At 40.3% G+C, this 15,365-nt stretch overlaps 1 protein-coding gene across 1 annotated transcript in view; it reads left to right on the top strand.

The window, feature by feature from the left end:
• Nucleotides 1–15,365, top strand: part of LOC311116835 (thrombospondin type-1 domain-containing protein 7A-like) — a gene marked incomplete at both ends in the record, with an annotated part of 107,647 nt that overhangs the window by 17,057 nt on the left and 75,225 nt on the right. The window lies entirely within an intron of this gene.

Here is a 15,365-nt window from a genome sequence, read left to right as displayed (position 1 = left end):
ATGTTTTGTGGTATTAGTGATTAGTGTGTTTACAGTAAATTAATGTGAGTGTGTGTGTCAGGGGAAAGGGAGTTGTGTGTGTGTGTGTGTGTGTGTGTGTGTGTTCAGAGTGTGTGTGTTCTAAGACAGAAGCCCCCCCTCTCTCCCCTCTCCTCTCATGTTTACCTGGCTCAGCACAGCGGTGAAATCAAAGGGCAGAAACACAGAGAGGTTTGCTCATTCATCTCCTCGCCTGCAGATTGAGGGTGGCAGCCTTTATTGCACCCGACCCCTGGTGTGATCACAGCGAAGAGTATATGTCACCTCCGAGGCGTGTGTGTGTACCTCACTTCAGGCCTCCCGCTCCACAATGAAACACCAGCAAAAGCTCTGGTCTCTACCTGCAATCCTGCAAAGATCTCACCGCAGAGAGCCAAGAATGGAGGATCGTGCTATACTGTGACTCATTGAAGGTGGTGTGTTCTAATGTGTGGAGCTGGAACAGATGTGAGGAACTGTGGGTGGTTTATTTGTGGCTAATGAGTTTCTCTCTCATGTCGCTTTCCATTACTTCATAGAGGATTCAATGCTCGGATAAATATCAGGAATGCATGGAATATGTAAGATGCTCATGGTCTATAAATACAACCCAACATGTCATTTTTCTTTTAGATCTAATCTGGATCTCACTCAAAAGGAAAAGGTTAATTGTAAAGACGTTCTCAAAACATTAATTCAGATTTATTTCTCTTTTCGTAAATTTGTGGTCCATGTCCTGGACACTGTACAGGGTTAGCCATGTGGATTTACTGGTAAGCAGGTACAGCCCCCATACAGTTGAATAATTCCTATGGTTCATTAAACATCCTTCAGTAGATTGGCTCATGTGTTGGTTTATGCTGATTTATGCTTCTGTTCTGGTGTACAAACAGACCTCTCAATTATTGACCCCCCCATTTGGTACGTTTTCCTGGAACAAATGAATTCTTTGGGGATCTCTTATATAATCTCCTTCTCTCTCAAGCTATATGATTGTGCAAGATGTACTGGCCACAGGCCAATCTTTCAGAGGGCCCTTGATTTGTACAGTTTAGTATCAATTATTGATATTGATTCCTTACATTGGCTCTTTGAAAATACAGGGTAGAGAGCTGCACAGCTGGCAGGGGCTAACAGATTATATGAACTCCAAATTGCATGGCATACATATACCAATGCAGTGTATGTAAAATATGTATGGATTTGTCAAGCTTGTGTCTTTCGAACTGCCACGTGAATGATATTGATATCAATATCAATATCATTCAATTTGTTCACCCCGCTACCATCTAGAAGGCGAAGACAGTACAGGTGCATCAAAGCTGGGACCGAGAGACTGAAAAAGAAGCTTCTACCTCCAGGCCATCAGACTGTTAAATAGTCACCACTAGGCGTTCTCTGCCCTAAACTTTAGTCACTGTTACTAGCCGGCTACCATCCGATATGCAACCCTGTACCTTGGACTGATGCCCTATGTACAGTTGAAGTCGGAAGTTTACGTACACCTTAGCCAAATACATTTAAACTCAGTTTTTCACAATTCCTGACATTCAGTTCTAGTAAAAATTCCCTGTCTTAGGTCAGTTAGGATCACCACTTTATTTTAAGAATGTGAAATGTCAGAATAATAGTAGAGAGAATGATTTATTTCAGCTGTTATTTATTTCATCACATTCCCAGTGGGTCAGAAGTTTACATACACTCAATTAGTATTTGGTAGCGTTGCCTTTAAATTGTTTAACTTGGGTCAAACGTTTCGGGTAGCCTTCCACAAGCTTCCCACAATAAGTTGGGTGAATTTTGGCCCATTCCTCCTGACAGAGCTGGTGTAACTGAGTCAGGTTTGTAGGCCTCCTTGCTTGGACACGCTTTTCCAGTTCTGCCCACACATTTTCTATATGATTGAGGTCAGGGCTTTGTGACGGCCACTCCAATACCTTGACTTTGTTGTCCTTAAGCCATTTTGCCACAACTTTGGAAGTATGCTTGGGGTCATTGTCCATTTGGAAGACCCATTTGCGACCAAACTTTAACTTCCTGACTGACGTCTTGAGATGTTGCTTCAATATATCCACATAATTTTCCTTCCTCATGATGCCATCTATTTTGTGAAGTGCACCAGTCCCTCCTGCAGCAAAGCACCCCCACAGCATGATGCTGCCACCCCCGTGCTTCACGGTTGGGATGGTGTTCTTCGGCTTGCAAGCCTTCCCCTTTTTCCTCCAAACATAACGATGGTCATTATGGCCAAACAGTTCTATTTTTGTTTCATCAGACCAGAGGACATTTCTCAAAAAAGTACAATCTTTGTCCCCATGTGCAGTTGCAAACCGTAGTCTGGCTTTTTTATGGCGGTTTTGGAGCAGTGGCTTCTTCCTTGATAAGCGGCCTTTCAGGCTATGTCGATATAGGACTCGTTTTACTGTGGATATAGATACTTTTGTACCTGTTTCTTCCAGCATCTTCACAAGGTCCTTTGCTGTTGTTCTGGGATTGATTTGCACTTTTCGCACCAAAGTACTCTAGGAGACAGAACACATCTCCTTCCTGAGCGGTATGACGGCTGCGTGGTCCCATGGTGTTTATACTTGCGTACTATTGTTTGTACAGATGAACGTGGTACCTTCAGGCATTTGGAAATTGCTCCCAAGGATGAACCAGACTTGTGGAGGTCTTGGCTGATTTCTTTTGATTTTCCCATGATGTCAAGCAAAAATGCACTAAGTTTGAAGGTAGGCCTTGAAATACATCCACAGGTACACCTCCAATTGACTCAAATGATGTCAATTAGCCTATCAGAAGCTTCTAAAGCCATGACATCATTTTCTGGAAGTTTCCAAGCTGTTTAAAGGCACAGTCAACTTAGTGTATATAAACTTCTGACCCACTGGAATTGTGATACAGTGAATTATAAGTGAAATAATCTGTCTGTAAACAATTGTTGGAAAAATGACTTGTGTCATGCACAAAGAAGATGTCCTAACCGACTTGCCAAAACTATAGTTTGTTAACAAGAAATTTGTGGAGTGGTTGAAAAACGAGTTTTAATGACTCCAACCTAAGTGTATCTAAACTTCCGACTTCAACTGTACATAGTAATTGAACACTGGTCACTTTAATAATATTTACATGCTGTTTTACCCACTTCGTATGTACACGGAGTGTGCAAAACATTAAGAACACCTGCTCTTTCCATGACATAGACTGACCAGGTGAATCCAGGTGAAAGCTATGATCCCTTATTTATGTAATTTGTTAAATCCACTTCAAACAGTGTAGATGAAGGTGAGGAGACAGGTTAAAGAAGGATTTTTAAGCCTTGAGACAATAGAGACATGGATTGTGTATGATTTCAGATTATTTTGTTCCAAATAGAAATGAGTGCTAAATAATGTATTGTGTCATTTTGGAGACACTTTATTGTAAATAACAATAGAATATGTTTCTAAACACTTCTACCTTAATGTGGATGCTACCATGATTACAGATAATGCTGAATGAATCATGAATAATGATGAGTGAGAAAGTTACAGGCATAAATATCTTACCCCCCAAAAATGCTAACCTCCCCTCCTATTCAAATGAGAGGTTAGCATGTATTGGCGGGTATGATATTTGTGTATATTTGTATGATATATCTGTAACTTTCTCACTCATCATTATTCACGATTCATTCAGGACTATCCGTAATCATGGTAGCATCCACATTGATGTATTTAGAAACAAATTATATTATTATTGACAATATAAGTGACTCCAAAATGACACAATACGTTATTTACCATTAATTTCTATTGGGCACAAAATAATCTGAAACACAACCAAAACAAACATCAAAAGCATCCAACAAGTTTGTAGAGTCACAAGCTTGATGTTATCATTGCGTGCTAGGAATGTGGGACCAAATACTACACTTTTTACTACTTTAATACACATACAGCATAAGTTAATTTTTCCCAATACTTTTGGTCCCCTAAAATGGGGGGACTATGTACAGAAAGTGCTGCAATTTCTAAACGGTTCAGCCGATATGGATAAAAAAAAAACTCAAATTAAAGCTGACTGTCTGCACTTTAACCTCATAGTCATTGTATAAGTTCAAAGTGCTGGAGTACAGAGCCAAAACTAAAAACATGTGTCACTGTCCCAATACTTGGAGCTCACTGTATATTTATATTCCGGATTCTGACATTGCTCATTTTAATATTTCTATACTTCATAATTCCTTTCTTTACATTTTTGGGATATGCGTGTATTGTTTTGTATTGTTAGGTATTACTGCACTGTTGGAGGTAGAAACATAAGCATTTCCCTGCACCTGCGATAACATCTGCAAAATATGTGTACGCGACCAATACAATTTGATTTGATTTGATATGGGACATACAGTACGGCTATACTGGTAAATAACCACATGGAAAAAATCAGCAATTGGTGTGCACAGTTTGAAAACCAACGCCTTCCAGAAAATCGAATTTGAGACCTTTACACCAAAGAGAAGCAAGAAATGACAAGATTCGTGTCTGTTCTGTTACCACCATTAATATCCTAGCAACCGTGTCCCAGAGGTCCCATAATCTCCCCATCTGGCCAATTAACAGAGGGAGGAGCTGTCAGGGGAACATGGAGGGGGAAAATGAGGGGGATTGGAGTATTAGCACTGTGGATGGAAATGCTCGAGATTGGGATCACAGTTCTCTCACCTCCACTCGACACGGGGGCTCTTTCTGTGGCTCCAGGTTAACACTTTTCTGCCTCATGATTTCATTAGGTGCAACGCCACTTGTCACTCCGGTGTAGCGTGGATACCAACTGGGCTCGTGTTCCTGTAATAGCGACATGAGGATGGAAAATGCTATAAAATTGCATTTAGTGAGCTTAACTCTGGTGTGTAATTAAACAAAGAGATGAAGCAGAAACTTGAATACATTGGTTTTATGAGAACAGAGTACAGTTCTTTCTGAGGAAGTTGATGTTTCTTGTAGAGAATGATGTTCTCTTTCGTCAACCACTCATGGCAGGATCATTAGGCAACGTGCTACTGGATCAAGTTCACTGTCTTAAAAAATACCTTTATCTGTTTTAAACAATTTGACAGTTATCCAACAGTTGTTTGGAGAGTATGCTATAATGTCAATGCAGTACACCCTATACTCCTTTTATCTCTATTTCATCATCAAAGATGCCATAGCCTGAACAGCATTCATGTTCACTGGCATAGCATGCAGCAGAGTCCCTGATTAATAATTCAAAGGATTTGTTCTTAGTTACAGAGTTGACATTGAGATGATTACCTCATCCTCTGCTATTTGTCCTTTCCTCCGCATCTATGCAGGAAATATCACTTCACTGAGAAAATATTATCTAAAGCAACACGTACACACACAGTAAGCTCATGCAACACATAGGCACATGAGCACTGTGAAGAAGATATTCTGGTTTTATCATATTTTTTCAAAGTATTTATTAATTCAAGTTATTTATTTAAGAGCATGTTGTGTTTTGTGTATGTATTTAGTCACTCATTCACTTACAAACCTTCAACAGTTCAAAGTTAACTTATCCACCATCTCAACCTCTACAGCAATTTGTGTTCATGTGCTTAATTGTTTTTTTGTTTCTATTGGCTGAGTGCTAATGATGTGGCTAGTTGGTTTGACCCTGGTAATAAGTTCACCTGCCATTTTAAATAGGTGTGCCCAAATGTTGGTCAGGGGATGTATTTTAAGCTAGGTGAGCCACGGTTTTAGTTGTTTATATGGTTATAACTTGCTCTGGAGATGCTGTTTTTAAATAAATATAATACTGTTGAACAGTTATATCAGTCTTTGTTTTAAGCCTTTTTATGTGATTGAGTAAGGCACGCTCTTTCACAAGCACACAAGTGCTTTCTCGTGATTCAGGGTGTGATATTTGAAGCTGAGTGAATGCTGGTGAGAATTTATGAGCCTCTCTGATGTTGACATGCTCTCTTTCTCTACGTGTCAATGAAACGGCTCAAATAAGAGGGAGAGAGAACCTCGAATTCTCCGGGAACAGGAGCTGTCAATCATTAATGCTATTCTTAGCATTGGAGCAGTGTCTGGATGGGTGAGAATGGCTAAAAAGCTCTATCCACCGTAATGAATCAGTGGTACAGATGCTTGGTGAAAACTCACTAACCATTTCAATCACAGTGTTTTCGGGATCTGAGGATAAGTGTTCATTTGGAAAGAATTGGACTCAACAAGTGATTGACCAATCCAAGCAAGCAACACATTGAAACATTTTGAGTCAATTGCCCAGCCAGATTGATACCTACAGAATGAGCAGAACATTGAATATAATCATCCTGAAATATCGACAAAGAAGTCAGAGGACGATAAACCTATCATCACTGCTTTGCCCTTTCACCAGTGGCGGCTCCTGAAAAAATTCTCAGGAGGGGCAATTTTTCTGATGATTTAGGTGACCTACACACATTTTTAAAAAGATATGTCCAGCAACAACATGAAGACAGGGGCAGCATATAAGTCAATACCAGAAGCATTTATTGACTGATCTCAAAAGTGTTGGCTTACAAAAGCAAAATAAGTTATCACAGTAAAAATAATCAAGGGTGTTCTTTCACATTCCTCAACACTGCATAAACAATATGTATGGCTTTGTAAAAATGAACAACCATATTCTGGCCAATTGTATAGATTTGTAAATATGAACAACCATATTCTGGCCAATTGTATAGATTTGTAAAAATGAACATGAACAGATTTTTTATTTTTTTGAATGGCAGTACCTTTCAAACATGTCTGCTTGCAGTAAGGTAGCACTCACAAGGTGGCCAGAGAAAGAGAACCTTTCTTTGGTGTGATCCAGGATGGTGTTGCAGACCTCTTCAGACAGCCTCTGCTTCTCCTCTTCTCTCAAAGCTGTTCTGGGTCTTTTGGCTCCTGTTGCTTCTTGCAGCTGCTGTTGAGAGGAGTCCCTGAAGGCAAACAGACCAATGTGTTTGTTGGCTTTGTACAGTATTGTTGTCTATGTGATGCACAGGTATATGCAATGTATCCATGTATAGTACAAATACTTCAGTTCCACTTAAAATGGGCAGGGATGCATAAAGTCTTTAGTGTTTAAGTTAGCCTTTGTGTCTCACATAGCCTGGATGTTCAGCACAGTATACAGTGGTGCTCATAAGCTTATGATCCCATGCTAAAGTTGACTAAAAAGAGGAATAAAAAAGAAAAGAAAATTGGTGTCCTTAAATGTTGGATTTTCCAACTTTTTTAATTAAGTCATTAAGATCAATTTCCAAAAGATGATTTTTTTATTTTTTTATTCCTCTTTTTAGTCAGCTTTAGAATGTGTTCATACACTTATGAGCACCACTGTACAGTACACATAGTATATAAAATAAGATAGATTACACCACTGGCCATATATAATGACAATAATGTAATTTCAAACACAAATGCAGTCTCCTTTCATGCATACATTTTCAAATAAAGCTCTGCTTTGAGAAAGATCGAATGATATTGTTTAATCTTTATCTTACCTTATGGCCTGCACACTGCTTGCGAAGCTGTCGAGGGCACGTTTGATAAAGACAGCATCGATGTCCTTATTCTGTAGCTTCTGGTACGGTGGGCTGGTCAAATGAACCCAATGAACCCGTCCGGATGGCTTCAAAACATTCTATGAGGTCGTCTCGATTCTCGTAGACAGTGTTCACGACTCTGTTGTTGCTAACCTCATCGTTGTGGCGGCGGACAGCTAGCCTGTATCCCTCATCCAGTTGAGTGGCAATATTCACTCTCACCAAAGCAGACAATCTCAAACAGCTATCAATGTGGGTCTTTGACAGCTCATTTTTCTTAATCTTTTCTGAAAGATGGTGCATGTCGGTTACACCAGTCGCTGTCCAAGCGTTGCTGTCTGCCGTTCATGGTTACGTTACGTTACGTATGACGAAAGCGCGTAAGTGCAAGCCCTCAGACACCCATAGAGAATGTATTGAAAGCTCAGAAATTTGAAAAAAAAATATTTTACATTAGAGGCTATGAGAGACTTCTGGGCGATTTTCAACCTGACTGAAATCGCCCCAAAACGGGCGGGGACATTTGAAGCACGACTTTAGCCTGATTGGACATTTAGTGGCTGGCAGATCAGACGTGAACACTGAACTACTGTTGCCATGATATAATTGATTAGAAAAAAAATCCCTTCCTTTTCCCGTTTGGCAGTGCGTCGCCCATATCGCCCTATTGAACACACCGCCCATGCCTTTCACTATATGCTTTTCTTGTAAACATAATATACAATTATTTCTGAACATCCTATCAAGACCTCCCAGTGGACTTGCAGTCAGTGTCGCTGTCAATTTGAAAGCTGAGATCTCAGTAAACTTCTCAACACTTTGCTGAGAGACTGCAGCGAAACCTCCCTCAACCTCACCATCATGCTCTCTGAAACCGTTCCCCCAAAAATCATTAGCGCTGGAGGGACCACTAGTTACCTCTACCCGACCCTTGCTGTTGAACGGTTTTAGAATGAATACATTCAAAGGTAGAATTAGTTTGCCCGGAGAAAGAACAGATGTGAGGGTAAACCACTCTCTTTGCCACACACTTCCTGCACTTTGCATCTGTCATCTGCATTTTGTCTCTGTATTCTGAGTGATAAGCTCTTGGTCCTCTGGCTTTAGATGGTTCAATTGAATAATGGTGAATTATAGTGTGACACATTTCTATTCTTTGATGTCAGGGCTTACATGCCATGTCTATACAGTATGTACTGTACGACATAATCTGACATTCAGATGTAGTATTCACACAAACACATTCTAATGGTTTGAGGGCTTTTAAGAGTAGTATTGCATGTAAGTACAATTAATGGTAATTCGTTTTTGATTAGGAGACATGATACGAAAGATTGTGAAGTTAATGTCTTTCACCCCGAAGGTGTGTTGTTATTGCTGTTTACATCATACACCTCACAGCTGATATGAAATGAAAGCAAACATGAAAAGAGTTGACAGAAGGCTGTGGGTTGGCCTAAGTGTGAGTGCAGTCTGTCTGTTTTGGCCGACTGTGTGTGTGTATGTGTGTGTGTGTGTGTGGTTGTGTGTGTGTGTGTGTGTGTGTGTGTGTGTGTGTGTGTGTGTGCGTGTGCGTGTGTGTAGCACTGTGCTAGGTTTGGCTGGGGTATCCACTCTCTACCAACACCTCCAACACTCCTACTCAGTCCAACAGAGTAGTGCTGCTGGATCACAATCCAAGAGGGATCCCCATAGGCCCAGGAAAGAGAGTCCACACCTTGTGTTCCAAGTTTAGTCACTAGTGTCCTAGAAGTGTTACTTTCCCATCCTGCACTAATTAGAAGAACAAGCATCCCAGCTGTGGTTTAATTATCAGCCCAACACAACAATTTATTGCCATTTCTGTTGTATTATATAGCCATTCATTGATAAGAAACATGTTTCATCTACTAACATCAATCTTAGATCCCTCTCAATCGTAACTGGTCACAGTATGATTTTGTGGATCCACACGACATTGTCGTGAATTGAGGACCACTCAGCCTATTCTTGTGTCCTGATCGAAACAAAGATCTTGATTACACTAACATGTCAACGTCTCTGTCTGATCAGGATCGATGTTAGCAACTCTAAGCTTTGTTTAATCTATGATTAGTGCCTGGGGTGGAAAGGGCACGCTGACCTTTGACTGCCAAAACAACCTTTGAAGAGCAGTGTTTAGTCTGAAGTATAGTACTGTAAACACTCCCACTGCCTTTACAGATGGTTTGTCCCCTTTAAAGTTACCTGTCATATGATCAACAAATGTAACTTAGTTGATATGAACTTTCAACCTTTGCTGGGATCATAGAGAATAACCTCTAAGTGTTATTAAGAATTACTAGTCTTTTGTCTTCAGAGCTCTGTAAAGAGAGCATTATAAGATTATAGGATTAATGTAATTTCTAAGCGGTGACTTCCTAATTGTATTGTTCTCTAAACGTATGCTTTGTTGTAGCAGACAAAGCGTACGTCACATACACTTAGTAATAGTTTCCGGCCAACAAAACAATAATGAACATTTCACTTATTTCTACTTTCATCCATGACCTGCTGTGGACTGTCAGCTATAAAATGACCATTTTAAACCTTCATGTTGCTCTTAATTGTGCTGTAAAAGGCTGCATTTTAGAACATTTGTGTTAGTTTGGCAGACACCTCCTCAGTGCCAGTTGCAAATCCTTATTCTAAGAAGTTTCCCAGTGTTGTGTTACTTTACTATTGAATTGAGATGTAGAGAATGATACATCATAGGAAGCAGTAATCTAATCTTTGACAGAGGCGCTTCAGAGGGTGGAGATCTCACCATGTGATTGGAGCATTTATCTCAATAAAGTGGCATGTACATTATCAAATCTCTGCCCCTGGAGCAACAGTCACACACACGTGCAGGCAATCAAATGGGAAAATGGCACATGCAGACACGCCCACTTGTGCATGCACCCACACACCCAAACATACTCACATTAACAAATATGTACTGGTACACACATTCATGTCAAGAGCACTTTAAACCCAAAAATTGATTTTCAAAAATGGACTAACACAACAATAGCAGATACAGCAGCAAAGAGTTGGTCACATAAAGCACTAGCATAACATTAGACATATGATATTCTGTATATGCCTGTATGGACTGTGTATGTCCCCAGGTTTTATAACAGCTACAGTATGATTTTCCCTACAAAAGGAGAAATGTAAACAAGATGCCCTGCCCCTCTTCATGGTATCCGTGCAGGCTTCCTAGCAACACATGCAACTGTTTTCGTAACCCAGCTCACTTCATGTAAAATCTGCCAGTGCAACTCCTCCTCGCAGACTAATAGCTGGCTTTTTTAAGGGCAGATTATAGGCAATGAAACCCTCTTTCACCCCCCATCCTCTACCACACCAAGGAAGTCTTCCATGGAGGTGCCTCTTTAAATTGGAGTCAACAATGTACTCCACACTGGCATCATAATAATATTTAACTGCAGTGCCAAGCACCAAGGGGCACATTCTCTCTCTGTGATTTGTCTTATTCTTCCTTTTTGTTTCAATACTGTGATCTTTTTTGCTTGAAATGCAGTTTTGCTGGCATAATTTCAGGGGCTTTGTTTTTGTATTGCGGTGGCTTTCAAATGTTTTAAATGGAAAAGGATATCTAACTAAAACCTGTGGCCATGCCCTCTATTTCATTATTTTCTTATATTTAATATTTCAGTGGTTTACATTTTGTGTTTTGGTACAAATAAAGATGACGCTAGTACATACCTTTAAATATTATTTATATTTTTACACCTTGTTTAATCTGATAAAGTGATCAGTATATTGGCTACAGTGCTGCATGTTCTTGTTTGTTTCCCAGTTCAATAAGAGCTTGTGTTGATGGAAGAGATACATATGAATCAAAATGCACAATTCCATTCCATTCTATTACTTTTCAGAATGGAAATCTATTCCTCCATGAAATGTGTTCATCATGTCCTCCTGCCATTTATCCTGTCTGTAATTATTGTTTGAGAAAAACACTGCTGTCTGTTCCCAAATGAAGAGACAGAATCAGTTAGAATTCGTGGAAGAAATCAATCAAAAATGTCTAACCTCTGAACTTCAAATGTCAACATACCAATTTTATGAATGGTAGATTGTTTGGTCCAATTACCGTGTCCGACCACATTACAATAGATAACATAAGTGTGTTATCTGAAAACAACTCTCTCCCTTTCATTGAAATAAGATTCAGTGGATTGTGAGTAATTGAGGTAGGATTTACTGTTTATGTGGTTTACCTTCCCTGTGTTCTCATAAAGCGCGCCTGTCAGAGCTGCATGATGGGCATGTTGAAAATCACTGCACAGCAGGAGGGACACTCCCACCCCTATCCCATTATAAGGCCACTGACTGCCCCTCCCATAACATCCTGCCTCAAACTGCGGCAAGAGAACATTTGGGAAACAATATAAACTCCCACAACACACATACCAGATCCATGTGTTGGAGTGCAGTGTATGTGGTGTTTCTGTAAATGTTTCATTAGCGTGAGGAGAGCAATAGGGCCGTGGTTGCTTTGTTTGTTTGGGCTGCATTGAACACAAGGCATTTTACTGGAGTGTTCATACGTACTCAAGCATGTTGTTTTTATTGTGCTTTCTGGTTTAGTGGCAGCTAGTGAAATCATAGGAAGTTGGTTAGCATGCAGAGGGAAACCTTTATGACTCTGGCAGGTTGTTGAATTGATGGTGGATTTTGAGCGTCAAAGAAATTATGAGGTTTATTGATTGTGTTCTTACTGTTACTGACAGCTTGGACATATTTCCTGACAGATTTCTAAGTGGAGCATGGACCATTGCGTTTGCCCTTTTGAAATTTGTCTGCTGTTGAACGCATTGACAGTTGGATTTTGACACACACATGAATGGGTGGTTTGTGCAGAATGGCACACATTTCTTGTCACTGCAGGAGTGACAAATGAGGCTGTCTCCTACAAGCTGCAGTGCAGTATTCCACCTTCGATTTGTTATTTTTCACTGAAATGAGTGTTCTGCTTTAATTAGCTGAATCCAATGAGATGACTAGAAGGTGGTTGTCACGCCCTGGCTCTGGGGAGGCTTGTATGTTGAGCCAGGGTGTGAGTGTTCTTTGTTTTTCTAGTTCATGTATGTCTATGTTGCGCCAGAGTGGTTCTCAATCAGAGGCAACGAGTGTCAGCTGTTGCTGGTTGTCTCTGATTGGGAACCATATTTAGACAGGCTGTGCTCCCACAGTGTTTGTGGGATCTTGTTCCAAGGTTTGGGTTTGAACCGAGGACGTCACGTTATCGTTTGTTGTTTTGTTCGTGTGATTACTCATATAATAAAAATATGTTCACCTTCCACGCTGCGCCTTGGTCCTCTGTTCCCGACGATACTGACAGTGGTAACCATGACACTAGTTCATAAAGGTGGCATGGCATCAATAATGACACAGAGCCTGCACAATTTTTCCTATTTATGAAAAATATAATTAAATGGAGGAAACTGTTTAACATTGTATGGGTTAAATCGAAAGTCTGCCTCAGAGTTATGTGCAGTGCTGTATGTTGTGCTTGATGAATCAGAATCATCAAAAAGTCCTTTAAACCATGGAAGTTGTGGAATTCCAGCTAATGACATTCAGGTCAATTGTGAGAGGAAGAGCTTTAGTCAATGGATTGTAGCTTAGCGAAACATGGCCAAGGGCACAGATCACACTGAACACAGGGTTGGTAATTATCCATGAATGTTAAGCAGCTCATAGTTTTTCAGCAGACATTAAGTGGTAGCCTCTGGTCTCCTCCTTCCCCTCAGACATATTTTTCTCTTTTTTATTATAACCCATGATTTACAATTTGGTGTTGTTTATTAAAAAAAGGGCAATGTTCATTTGGAAGTGAAATGAAGTGTCTGACCATACTTTAGTAATTTAAGAACTTATGATGGATTCTCTTCAAATGCAGACTTCTGTACTACCCCTTAGGACTATGTGGAGATTGTCTCTTCATCCTTTGTCTTTCCATGGTCTCTCTGAAGGGATACATAGTTTGGCCTTGCGTAATGCTCATAAGATTGTTTGCAAGCTTTTTGTCTAGATTGTTTGTAGACCTTTTGGCTAACTAATTGCTCTACTGGGTTTAACAGTGGCTCAACATGGCATGTTCAATGTGTTGACATTCATCTCTGCCAAGGGTTATGTGCCATTGTATTTAAGAGGGCCTTTTGTATTCCATTTCACTCTGTGCTGCAACTGGACTCTATTGGGAGTTGGGGATGGTAGTTAGGGGATACAAGGTCCTTGGCTCGCTTTAATTGTACAGTTATAGCTTTGGCCATCTGAGATGTGATAGCACTTTATTTATATTTTAAGTGGTTTTCATAAAGCAAACCTAATCTTCTCATAATAACACCTGTCCAACCTGATCCTGACATTCTGTAGAATGACAGACATTTTGAGTGCTCTATGAGACGCCTAAACCAGAAGGAATGACCGGGATTTCTTGGCAATAGGACCACCACTTTAGCACCTGTCAGACAGCAAGGACAGCTCAAAATGATCCCTGACATTGGCAGTAAGCAGTTCCTTTCTCAATAACAAGCAAACACAACCAAGTGAACAGCTCTGTTTGACCCCATCCTTAGTGAGGATGACCCTGTGGGAGCCAAAACATGTCTGTTCATTAATGAACACATGGGGACAGAGAGATCCGACTGGCTCTCTAACAGTGGGGATATTATACTTCTTACTCCAGCCTAATCTGCTGCTTAGAGAGGGGGGTATGTACACTTGAGCCTATGGGAGATCAGTTAAGTCCCTCGGACATTGGATCACAAAGAAAGAAAAATCTCCCCCTGAGTTATAAATTTAAGCAATAAGGCCTGAGGGGGTGTGGTATATGGCCAATATACCACGGCTAAGGGCTGTTCTTAAGCACGACACAACGTGGAGTGCCTGGATACAGCCCTTAGCCGTGGTATATTGGCAATATACCACAAACACCCAAGGTGCCTTATTGCTATTATAAACTGGTTACCAACGTAATTAGAGGAGTAAAAATACATGTTTTGTCATACCCGTGGTATACGGTCTGATATACCACGGCTTTCAGCCAATCAGCATTCAGGGCTCAAACGACACAGTTTATAATTTATAGTATACTATACAGACCGTTGATGTTGATAACTGTTGACATACCAAATGTTAGTTCCGTATTTCATTCTTTCATCAAGCACAACGCCATGACTCAGACCAACATGGATGATCTTATCCTACAATGATTGGTGATAAAAGAGTTGTTTCACGTTTTTACAGCATTCAATGAGAGGATGTCAGTTTGGCTTCCATGACATGTAGCTACAGCTCCAAAATGAATGTGTTTCATGTCATACTGTCTTCATCATGGAGTGCCAATACCCTAATCACTGCTAAGATCCCACCGCTCACACCATGTGTTGAACAAAACTTCAAAGTAAGCTCCTTTTGTTATTGGTGAAATCATTTTGCTAGGGTTTCATTTACTCAGGCAAACAGCATATAGGAATAAGCCTTGGGAATGCTCCAGATAGTTTACCCCCTGCCTCTTTTGTGCCGAAAACCCGAGACACCCCATTTCAAAAGGCTATTAAATAAACCCCAATCTGATCGGTAGCCAACGGATGCCCAGACATCCCTTGAATCACAACTATATATGATACATGTGTAGTCTGACAGCAGGGCATTGATCTTGTGTTGATATAGGGGAAAATAAAACAGCCATGTGTGATGTGCTTTCAGGCTTCTGTGGACATGCTTGACACGCTGA

Source organism: Coregonus lavaretus, assembly GCF_964263955.1.
Source record: "Coregonus lavaretus genome assembly, chromosome: 3".
NCBI lineage: Eukaryota > Metazoa > Chordata > Actinopteri > Salmoniformes > Salmonidae > Coregonus > Coregonus lavaretus.
The sequence above is the reverse complement of the archived record's forward strand: the minus strand, read 5'-3'. Positions and strand labels throughout refer to the sequence as shown.